This window comes from Cebus imitator, unplaced genomic scaffold (genome assembly GCF_001604975.1).
Source record: "Cebus imitator isolate Cc_AM_T3 unplaced genomic scaffold, Cebus_imitator-1.0 Scaffold31, whole genome shotgun sequence".
Taxonomy (NCBI): domain Eukaryota; kingdom Metazoa; phylum Chordata; class Mammalia; order Primates; family Cebidae; genus Cebus; species Cebus imitator.
The window spans coordinates 10,399,645-10,411,041 of record NW_016107346.1 but is presented as its reverse complement, the minus strand read 5'-3'; the positions used below and the strand labels follow the sequence as shown (position 1 = coordinate 10,411,041).

At 42.4% G+C, this 11,397-nt stretch overlaps 1 long non-coding RNA gene across 2 annotated transcripts in view; it reads left to right on the top strand.

The window, feature by feature from the left end:
* The window catches only part of LOC108301063, a 26,536-nt gene extending 15,731 nt beyond the window's left edge, over window positions 1-10,805 (top strand). The window contains exons 2-3 of one of the 2 annotated variants that reach the window (XR_001823716.2): window positions 5,041-5,111; window positions 10,782-10,805. This is a non-coding gene — a long non-coding RNA (uncharacterized LOC108301063). Of the gene's footprint in view, window positions 1-5,040; window positions 5,112-10,644; window positions 10,665-10,781 lie in introns of those variants that run through there. The other variant, XR_001823715.2, reaches the window with a different exon arrangement.
* The last annotated feature ends 592 nt before the right edge of the window (window positions 10,806-11,397 follow it).

Below are 11,397 nucleotides of genomic sequence, written 5' to 3'. Positions count from 1 at the left end.
TTTTTTTTTTTTGTGATGGAGTCTCACTCTATTGCCCAGGCTGGATCTCAGCTCCCTGCAACCTCCGCCTCCCAGGTTCAAGCAATTCACGTACCTCAGCCTCCAAAATAGCTGGGATTATAGGCACGTACCACCATGCCCAGCAAATTTTTTGTATTTTAGTAGAGACAGGGTTTCACCATGTTGCCCAGGCTGGTCTCGAACTCCTGACATCAGGCAGTTGCCTGTCGTGGCCTCCCAAAAGTGCTGGGATTGCAGATGTGAGCCATTACATCTGCCCTCTAAAAACATTTTTAAAAGGAGCCAGTGAGGCCTGTGCAAGCCCCAACCCATTGGTGGTTTGGGGTTGCCATCTGCCTCATAAAGCAAAGTGGAGGGTTTGTCTTTTGGGAAGACAAAGTGTCTTCTCCTCTGAATAAGCCTCCTACATAGTTGATCTTGGCATCTTTCAGGAATAGAAAGGCAGGGCTTGAGGCCTCCTGGGTCCAGGTTTTCAGTTGAGGTCAAGAGTGAATACAGTAACCAGAAAATCCAGAGTGGGGTGTAATTACCTCCAGAACTCATCACTGTTAACTTAGCCTGGACTTTGCGACAGTTAGAGAAGTGGATTTCTTAATAATAATAATCTTTAACAGGAGCACTTTGTAAGTTTGATTTTATATGTATACATAAATTTTCTACCGATAGCCTATAAAACAAACAAATCCTCAGAAATGCCTCTCTAATGCAGCGATTTTCTCCATCTCTACTGCCTCTTTCCCATCAGTACATAAACAAAATTGAGTTCATCTTCATAAAAGTGGGGATAAAAGTGTTTTTTGTATGTTTTTGAAATGGAGCCTCGCTCCATCACCTAGGCTGAGGTGCAGTGGCACGATCTCAGCTTACTGCAACCTCAGCCTCCTGGGTTCAAGCAATTCTCCTGCCTCACCTTCCTGAGTAGCTGGGATTACAGCCATGTGCCACTAGGCCCAGTAATTTTGGTATTTTTAGTAGAGACGGGGTTTCACCAGGTTGGCCAGGCTGGTCTCAAACTCCTGACCTCGTGATCTACCCACCTAGGCCTCCCAAAGTGTTGGGATTACAGGTGTGAGCCACCATGCCCAGTCAAGGATAAAAGTTTTAAAAAATAGGCTTTAACTCTTCCTCTTTCTGGATACCACTTCACTTCCCACAGCTAAGATTTTTAAGAATGCAATGGCATATACAGTGGCCTTTCATATTTACAGGTTCTGCATCCAGGGATTCAACTAATTGTGGATGGAAAATACTTGAAAAAAATTGCATCTGTACTGAACATATACCAAGTTTTTTGTCATTATTCCCTAAACCAGCAGTCCCCAACCTTTTTGGCACCAGACACTGTTTTCATGGAAAACAGTTTTTCCACGGACAGGGGTAGGATGGTTTTGGGATGAAAGTGTTCCACCTCAGACCATCAGGCATTAGATTCTTATAAAAACCTAGATCCCTAGCATGCACAGTTCACAACAGGGTTCACTCTCCTGTGAGAATCCAGTGCCACTGCTGATCTTACAGGAGGCAGAGCTCATGCAGTAATGTGCTGTGAGCACCCCTCCCGTAAACAATACAGTATAACAGCTATATGGTATTTACATTGAATTAGTCATAAGAAATTTAGAGATGATTTAAAGTATATGGGAGGATGTACATAGGTTATGTGCAAATACTATGCCATTTTATATCAGGGACTTGAGCATCCACAGGAGGCACTGGAACAAATCCCCCGCAGATACCAAGGAATGACTATATATGTTTGCTGCCTCTATTTCTGTACCTCCCTATCATTTCTTCCTCTTTAGAAATTAAAAAATCAATTTTTTGACAGCATTTTCTCTACCACATTTTTTAAGGTACTAATAGTACCACCTCAGATGACCTCCCTTCAAATCAACAAAGTTTTTTTTTCTTTTTCTGAGACAGGGTCTCACTCTGTCGCTCAGGCTGAAGTGCAGTGCACTCATCGCAACTTCTGCCTCCTGGGCTCAGGCAATTCTCCTGCTTCAGCCTCTCGAGTAGCCAGGACTACAGGTGCCATCACACCGGGCTAATTTTTGTACTTTTTTGTAGAGACAGGGTTTTTGCCATGTTGGCCAGGCCAGTCTCGAACTCCTGGGCTCAAGAAATTCACCTGCCTTGGCATCCCAAAGTGCTGAGATTACAGGCATGAGCCACTGTGCCCCGCCCATTATCAACAAGCTTTTTTTACTTGTGTGTCCCCAGAACAATGTTGAAAAAGTGTATTCCCTCCTTGCATTTTTTAAGGTGATCCAAGATTATTTATGAGTTTAAGTGATTGCAAATTATGCAATTTCTGGATTGTTGTAAATATTATTTTAAAATAAAGATGTTACATCTTTTTTTTTTTTTCGAGATGGAGTTTTGCTCTTGTTGCCCAGGTTAGAGTGCAATGGCGTGATCTCAGCTCACTGCAACCTCCGCCTCCTGGGTTCAAGCGATTCTCCTGCCTCAGCCTCCCGAGTAGCTGGGATTATAGGCATGTGCCACTACGCCTGGCTAATTTTTGTATGTTTTAGTAGAGATGGGGTTTCTCCATGTTGGTCAGGCTTGTCTGGAAGTCCTGACCTCAGGTGATCCTCCTGCCTCAGCCTCCCAAAGTGCTGGGATTACAGGCGTAAGCCACCACACCTGGCCATTACATCATTTTCAAATGTAACCAAAAAGTGGAAACTATATCATAGCAATCTAGTGCCTATTATTATTCTTTTTTAAAAAACTTTTTAAAATAGATAGAGTCTCACTATGTTGCCCAGGTGAGGTCTCAAGCTCCTGGATTCAAGCAATGCTGCTGCCTTTGCCTTCCAAAGTGCTGGGATTACAGACATGAGTCACTACACCCGATCCCTATCATTATTCTTTTTTTAAAAGTTGCTAATGTTACTTTTCCCCCTTCATCTTCTTATTCCACAGAATTTTATCCTAATGAAGTATAGCTACAGCATAAATTATTAATATTATTATTTTGAGACAGAGTCTTACTCCGCTGCCTAGGCTAGAGTGCAGTGGGATGATCTTGGCTCACTGCAGCCTCTGCCTCCCAGGTTCAAGTGATTCTTCTGCCTCAGCCTCCCAAGTATCTGGGACTACAGAGAAACACCACCATGCCTGGCTGATTTTTGTATTTATAGTAGAGACAGGGTTTCTCCATGTTAGCCAGGGTGGTCTCAAACTCCTGACCTCAGGTAATACCCCTGCCTCAGCCTCTCAAAGCGCTAGAATTACAGGTGTGAGCCATGACACCCATCCATAAATTCTTTATTGATCCCTTATCATATGCTCCTGTCTCTCACACAAAAAATAGAAAAAAAAAATTTTTTTTTTGAGATGGAGCCTTGCCTAGCCACTCAGAGTGGAGTCCAGTGGCACCATCTCGGCTCACTGCAACCACTGTCTCCTGGGTTCAAGTGATTCTTCCATCTCAGCCTCCTGAGTAGCTGGGGTTACAGGTACCTGCCATCTCATTCCTGGCTAATTTTTGTATTTTTAATAGAGACGGAGTTTTGCCATGTTGTCATGGTGGTCTTGAACTCCTGACCTCACGTGATCTGCCCGCCTTGGCCTCCCAAAGTGCTAGGCTCACACCCAGAAATTAATTTTTTTTTTATGTCAGATACACAGGGAAAGAAATTAAATTTTTAAAAAAATTTCTTATAAGTCTCCAAGGTTCATTATTTTTCTGGACTGAATTTTTATTTCTATTTTTAGTATACAAAATGTCAATACAAATCATAAAAATGGGCCGGGCGCAGTAGTTCACTTCTTCACTTCTGTAACCCCAGCACTCTGGGAGGTCAAGGTGGATGAATCACCTGAGGTCAGGAGTTCATAACCAGCCTGGCCAACATGGTGAAACCCCATCTCTACTAAAAATACCAAAACTAGCTGTGCATGATGGCATACACCTGTAATCCCAGCTACTCAGGAGAAGGCTGAGGCAGGAGAATTGCTCCAACCCAGGAGGCAGAGGTTGCAGTGAGCCAAGATCACGCCACTGCATCCCAGCCTGAGCAACAGAGTGAGTCTCTGCCTCAAAAAAAAAAAAAAAAAAAGAAATCATAAAAATGTGTTGGATACATCTCATAATGAGACAGGTAGAACTGATCATTCATTCTTTTCAATTAGTATTATTAGTTGAACATTAGGCTAGAAAATACAGTGTTGATCATCAAATCTCTTATTTTTCTTTTTTATTGAGATAACACTAAGAAACTTACATAATTAAATAGTTGGTAATGAAGGATGGTTCTTTAAATTTTGTGTGTGGATGCCATATTGTTCTATTGTCAACTTAGTCAAGCTAGGTATTTCCCAGAATTATCTTCCATATGTAGAGTTGGCTAAAGAGAAATTTGTTTGGGAAGCAGAAGTGAAACAGGGCCATTATACTTTTTGAAACTGCAGTCAGATGGAGTGATAGATAAAGGCAGAGGCAACTGGTGCATTCCAGCTTGTACGGACTCTTCTCTGCTTTACTTTCGGGACTTCTTCCTGTATTACGGGCCTAATGACCAGCAAGGGCCCCAGACCTACAGAGGCAACAGCTTCTCCAACTTCTCTATGACTTTCCAACTCCTTGTCCTCAACTCAGGGAGTCAGTTGGGCTTCACTTGGGTTCTCTCTTCCTATGCTGCAAAATGGAAACTCTCCAGGCAGTCAAGGAGGTACGTAGATTCACTACCACAATTATGCAATTAAACATTATGTTGCCATCATTCAGAAAAGTTCCCTGTGCCCCTTCTCGGAAAAGTTCCCTGTGTCCCTTAACAGCCAGTCCCTTTCCCCAATCCCTGGCCTTTGACAGCCATAATCTGCTTTCTATCACTATAGTTTTGCCTTTTCCAGGATTTCATAGTATGTTGTATCTGGCTGCTTTCCATTAGTGTAAAACTTTTGAGATTCATCTATTTTGTTGTATCAGTAGTTTGTTGCTTAGTATCCCATTGTATGAATATACTGACATTTGTTTATCCATTTGATGGACATTTGGATTGTTTCCAGGTTGAGCTGCTCTGAATATTTGCATGACTTCTCCAGGTAGATACCCAGAAAAGGAATTGCCAGGTTGTATGGTAAGTATTTCATCTTTTAAGAAATTGCTAACCTGCTTCCAAAGTAGTTGTACCATTTTGTATTCCCACCAGTAGTGTATGAGAGTTCTGCTCATTCTGCATCCTTGCCATTACTCCATATTGTCAATCTTTTCATTTTTATTTTTATTTATTTATTTATGAGACAGAGTTTCTCTCTTGTTGCCCTGGCTGGAGTGCAATGGCCGATCTCGGCTTACTGCAGCCTCTACCTCCTGGGTTCATGCGATTCTCCTGCCTCAGCCTCCCAAGTAGCTGGGATTACAGGCACCCACCACCACTCCCTACTAATTTTTAGTATTTTTAGTAGAGACGAGGCTTCACCATGTTGGCCAGGCTGGTCTTGGACTCCTGACCTCAAGTGATCCACCCGCCTCAACCTCTCAAAGTGCTGCCATTACGGGTATGAGCCTGCGTACCCGGTCTCAAAGTAATATTTCATAATGGGTTTTGGTTTTGGTTTTAGGTTTTTTTGTTTGTTTGTTTGTTTGTTTGTTTTTGAGACAGTCTTGCTCTGTTGCCCAAGCTGGACTGCAATAGTGCAACCTCAGCTCACTGCAACTTCTGCCTCCCAGGTTCAAGAAATTCTCCCACCTCAGCCTCCCAAGTAGCTGGGATTATAGGCATGTGCCACGACACCCAGCTAATTTTTATATTTTTGGTAGAGACAGAGTTTTACCATGTTGGCCAGTCTGGTCTCAAACTCCTGACCTCAGGCAATCCACCCACCTCAGCTTCCCAAAGTGTTGGGATTACTGGCGTGAACTACCACACCCAGCCTCATTGTGGTTTTAATTTGTACTTCCTTGTTGAGTAGTCTTCTTAAGCATTTTTTATGTGTTTATTGACCATTTGTATCTTCTTTTATGACTTATCTTTTGAAATATTTTGCCCATTTTTAAAAATAAAAAATTATCTTTTGTTATTTAAGTTGTTTATATATTCTGGATATAAGCCCTTTGTTCAGATAGGTTTTGAAAATATTTTCTCCAATTCTGGGCTTGCCTTTTCATTCTCTTAATTTTGTCTGAAGAATACAAGTATTTTATTTTGATTATGTCAAGTGAATCAAAACAAAAATTTTTTTTTAATTTTTTGAGATGCAGTCTTGCTCTGTCACCCAGGCTGGAGTGCAGTGGTGCAGTCTCAGCTCACTGCAACCTCCTCCTCCCTGGTTCAAGCGATTCTCCTTCCTGAGCCTCCCAAGTAGCTAGAACTACAGGTACGTGCTACGATGCCTAGCTAATTTTTGTATTTTTAGTAGAGACAGGGTTTCACCATGTTGGCCAGTACGGTCTTGATCTCTTGACCTCATGATCCACCTGCCTCGGCCTCTCAAAGTGCTGGGATTACAGGTATAAGCCACCATGCCCGGCCCCCAAAAAATTTTTATGATTTGTGTTCTATTTAAGAAATCTTTGCTTATTCAAACTTCACAAGGTCTTTGTTTTCCTTTAGAAATTTTATGGGTTCTTTTTATACTTATATCAATAATACTTTTTTTTTTTTTTTTTTTTTTTGAGATGGAGTCTTGCTCTATCACCCAGGCTGGAGTGCAGGGGCACAGTCTTGGCTCACCGTAACCTCTGCCTTCCAGGTTCAAGCATTTCTCCTACTTCAGCCTCCCGAGCACCTGGGACTAAAGGCAGTTGCCACCACACCTGGCTAATTTTTTGTGTGTTTTTAGTAGAGACGGGTTTTCACCATGTTAGCCAGGATAGTCTCAATCTTCTGACCTTGTGATCTGCCTACCTCAGCATCCCAAAGTGCTGGGATTATAGGCATGAGCCACCGTGCCTGGCCTCAGGGATACATATTGAGCTAACTTTTATATATGATATTAGGTAAGGATTGGGGTTCATTTTTTCCCCATATAGATATCAAGTTGCTGTAACATAATTTGTTAAAAAGATTATCCTTTTCCCCCATTATAAAGGGCTTTGTTGAAACCCAGTTCACCACATATGTGTGTGCCTAATTCTAGACTCTTGTTTCATTGATCTAGGTCTGCCCTTATGCCAATTTCACATTATCTTGATTAGTGTAGCTATAAAGTAAGTACTGAAATCAGTTAAATATACGTCCTCCAACTTGGTTGTTTTTTGCAACATTTTTTGGCTGTTCTGAGTCCCTTGCTTTCCCATAGAAATTTTAGAATCACCTTGTCATTTCTACCCCCAAAAAATGCCTAATTGGATTTTGATTGGGACTGCATTGAATCTTTAGATTAATTTGGGGAGAATTGATGTCTTGGCAATATGGAATTTTCCCAACTCATGAACATAGCATATCTCTTATTTATTTATTTATTTATTTACTCCTCCATTTAACTTTACTCAGCCATGTTTTTTAACTTTAGTGTACAGGTCTTACATGTATTTTGTTTAATTTTTCCTTAAGTGTTTTTCTGATTTTCGTGCTGTTGCAAGTGGTATTTTAAATTTTTCAATTTCCAATTCTTCAATGCTAGTATATAGAAATACAATAGTTTTTATGTTGACTTTGTATCCCACAATCTTTCTTTTTTTTTTTCTTTTGAGACAGGGTCTTACTCTTGCCCAGACTGGAATGCAGTGGCGTGAGCTCAGTTCACCTCAATCTCTGCTTCCCAGGCTCAAGTGATTCTTCTGCCTCAGTCTCCTGAGTATCTGGGATTATACACCACCGTGTCCGGCTAATTTTTGTATTTTTAGTAGAGACAGGGTTTCACCATGTTGGCCAGGTTCGTCTCCATCTCATGACCTCAAATGATCCACCCACCTTGGCCTCCCAAAGTGCTGGGATTACAGGCATGAACCACCTCGCCCAGCCATCCCACAATCTTTCTATTAGTTCTAATAGCTTATAACTTAAACTCCTTAGAGTTTTTTATATACACAATCATGTTTTCTGGAAATAAAGACAATTTTGCTTCTTCTTTTCCAATCTGTATATATGAGTCCGTTTTCTGTTGCTATAACAGAAAACCTGAAGTTGGGTGATTTATTAAAAAAAAAGAAAAAGAAGGTGATGGTGACACTAAAAGCTTAGACTTCACCACTGTGCAGTATACTCATGTGACACACTGCACTTGTACTCCTTACATTTATACACATTTTTAAAGAAAAAAAAAAAGGATTTGTTTCTTATAGTTATGGAGGCTCAGAAGTCCAAGGACAAGGGGGCACATCTGATGAGAGCCTTCTTGGTGATGGAGACTCTACCGAGTCCTGAGGTGACCACAGAGTGTCCCATGACGAGGGGGCTGAACATGCTAATGTGCTATGCCCAGGTCTCTCTCTTATAAAGCCACAAGTTTCACTCTGATGATTATCCATTAATTCATTAACCCTTTAATATATTGATCTATGAATTAATCTATTCATAGGGGTAGAACTCTCTTGATCCAGTCACCCCCAAAGGCCCTGCCTCTCAACACTGCCACACTGGTGATCAAGTTTCAGCATGAGTTTTGGAGAGTACATTCAAGCCATAGCACTGTGCTTGTTTCTTTTTCTTGCTTTATTTCACTGACTAGAACCTTCGATACGATGTTGGATAGAAGTTGTGAGAACAGACACCCTTTACTTGTTCCCAGTTTTAATGACAAAACATTCAAACTTTTACCCTTTTCCAGTCATGTTCCTCTAATGTAGATCTATAACTCTGACCATCTCTCCTTCTAGGTAAAATGAGCAACCAGATGCACCACTCAAAGTTTTGCCCGCTCGGAAGATTTCCTTTGACTACTATTCTCAGGACCACCTTGAGTGGGGTTATAGAAATATGTGATGCAGAAACATCTGTAACAAGGAACCAGACTTGAATTTTTTTTTTTCTTTTTTTCTGAGGCAGGGTCTCACTGTCACCCAGGCTGGAGTGCAGTGGCATGATCACCACTCTCTTTAGCCTCAACCTTCCAGGCCCCAGTGATCCTCCCACTTCAGCCTTCCAAGTAGCTGGGATCACAGGTGCATGCCGCCATACCCAGATGTTATGATTATTATTATTATTATCATTATTTTGTATAGATGGGGTCTTACCATGTTGCTCAGGCTGTTCTCGACTACTAGGCTCAAGCAGTCCTCCCGCTTCAGCCTCCCAAAGTACTGGGATTATAGATGTAAGCCTTGGCCAACTGGTGATAGAGGATTCCCCATGAGGCCATAGGAGATGTGGGTTGAGAGAGAATAGGCAATGTAGCAGGAGCAGTTACTCGGAGAACTTGCTTCTGCATTTAGGACCTGCTCAGACACAATCTCATTTATACCATTTCCATTTAATAGTGACTCCATTATTAAGTAGATGGAGTGTACTCCCAACTTTCTGGCTTGATGAGTCGTATAATACCCAATTTATCATTAAGAAATAATATTTAGGCTTAGCTCAGGATACTTGGTAATTTGGTAGCCCATAGCCAAGGGCTTTAATGTCCACTAGGGCCAAGTGACATGCTAGAAGCTGTATCTCAAAAGGAGAATAGTTCTCTGCAGAGGACAGTATTGTGTTTCTTCTGATTTCATCTTAAATCCTCTCTCTGGAGAGTGGTATAAATTCTAGCCCTGTCCTGACTCCAGGGCTCCAGGAGAGGTAGCCATGGATGGTTGCAGTGCGCCATTGACAGGATATTTCATTATCTGGCAGATGGCCTAATTTTTAAGTGTCAGACCCATGACCAGGTGTCCGTCTCACAGGAAACTTGTTTATACTGGCAGACACCTGTGTGGCTCTTGGTTATTCCTACAAAGAGAGCCACCTCACTGGAAGGAGAGTTGGGTTCAGGTGTGATGCTCAGGTGAGTTGCAGAGGAGGCAACACAGCAAAACACATGAAGTAACAAAAGCAATGTATTGCTTACAGATCCCAGAGAGAAGAGGGCCACACGCTTCTCAGGGCCAGTGAGGAGAGGAAAACTGGTCAGGACATGGGTGCTTAGATGGGTAGAGGGGAGTGAGAGAGAAAGCAAGGGGCTAACGTCTATTTTGGGTCCAGGGCATTACCAAAGCAGGTTTCCTGAGAGGAGTTTTGGGGGATTTTTGGTTTTGGGTTTGGGGATTTTTTTTGAGACAGAGTCTCACCCTGTGGCCTAGGCTGGAAGGCAGTGGTGCGATCTCAACTCACTGCAACCTCTGCCTCATGGGTTCAAGCGATTCTCATGACTCAGCCTCACAAGTAGCTAGGATTACAGGTGCCTGGCACCACACCCAGCTAATTTTTGTATTTTTAGGAGAGATGGGGTTTTGCTGTATTGTCCAGGCTGGTCTTGAACTCCTGACCTCAGGTGATCCATCTGCCTCGGCCTCCCAAAGTGCTGGGATTACAGGCATGAGCCACCATGCTCAGCGGGGTTTTGGTTTTTTGAAACAAGGTCTCACTCTGTTGACAAGTCTATAGTCCAGTGGTGTGATCACAGCTCATTACACCCTCCACCTCTCAGGCTCAAGTAATCCTCCCACCTCAGCCTCCTAAATATCTGGGATCACAGAAGTGCGCCACCATGCCTAGCTAATTTTTAAATTATTTTTGGTAAAGACAGGGTCTCACTATGTTGCCCAGGCTGTCTCAAACTCCTGGCCTCAAGCAATCCTCCCACCTCGGCCTCCTAAATATCTGGGATCACAGAAGTGCGCCACCATGCCTAGCTAATTTTTAAATTATTTTTAGTAAAGACAGGGTCTCACTATGTTGCCCAGACTGTCTCAAACTCCCGGCCTCAAGTGATCCTCCCACCTCGGCTTCTTACAGTATTGGGATTACAGGCATGAGCCACTGCACCCAAAAGGAGTTCTAAGTGGTAAGTTTAGAACAAGCAGGCATAAGTACCATGGGTTCACACTGTGACTGGGAGGTGGTCACTGCAGCATGTCTGGGCAGTCCATGTGGGGTGAAGGGATTGGTGGAGCAAGTCGTATAGGTAGTATCTAGCTGTCCACAGGGAAATGGTCATCAGGAGGTGGTTGTATAAGGCAGGTATCTAGACTGATCACATTGAGGAACTAGGAGTAGGTAGAGAACTGGAAACTGTCAAGGGTGACTGAGTCCTGCTGGTTTTTTTTGTTGTTTGTTTGTTTTGTTTTGTTTTGTTTTGTTTTGTTTTGTTTTGTTTTGTTTTGTTTTGTTTTTTGAGATAGAGTTTCATACTTGTTGCCAGGCTGGAGTGTAATGGTGAGATCTCAGCTCACCACAACCTCTGCCTCCCAAGTTCAATCGATTCTTCCGCCTCAGCCTCCCAAGTAGCTGGGATTACAGGCATGTGCTACCATGCCCAACTAATTTTGTATTTTTTAGT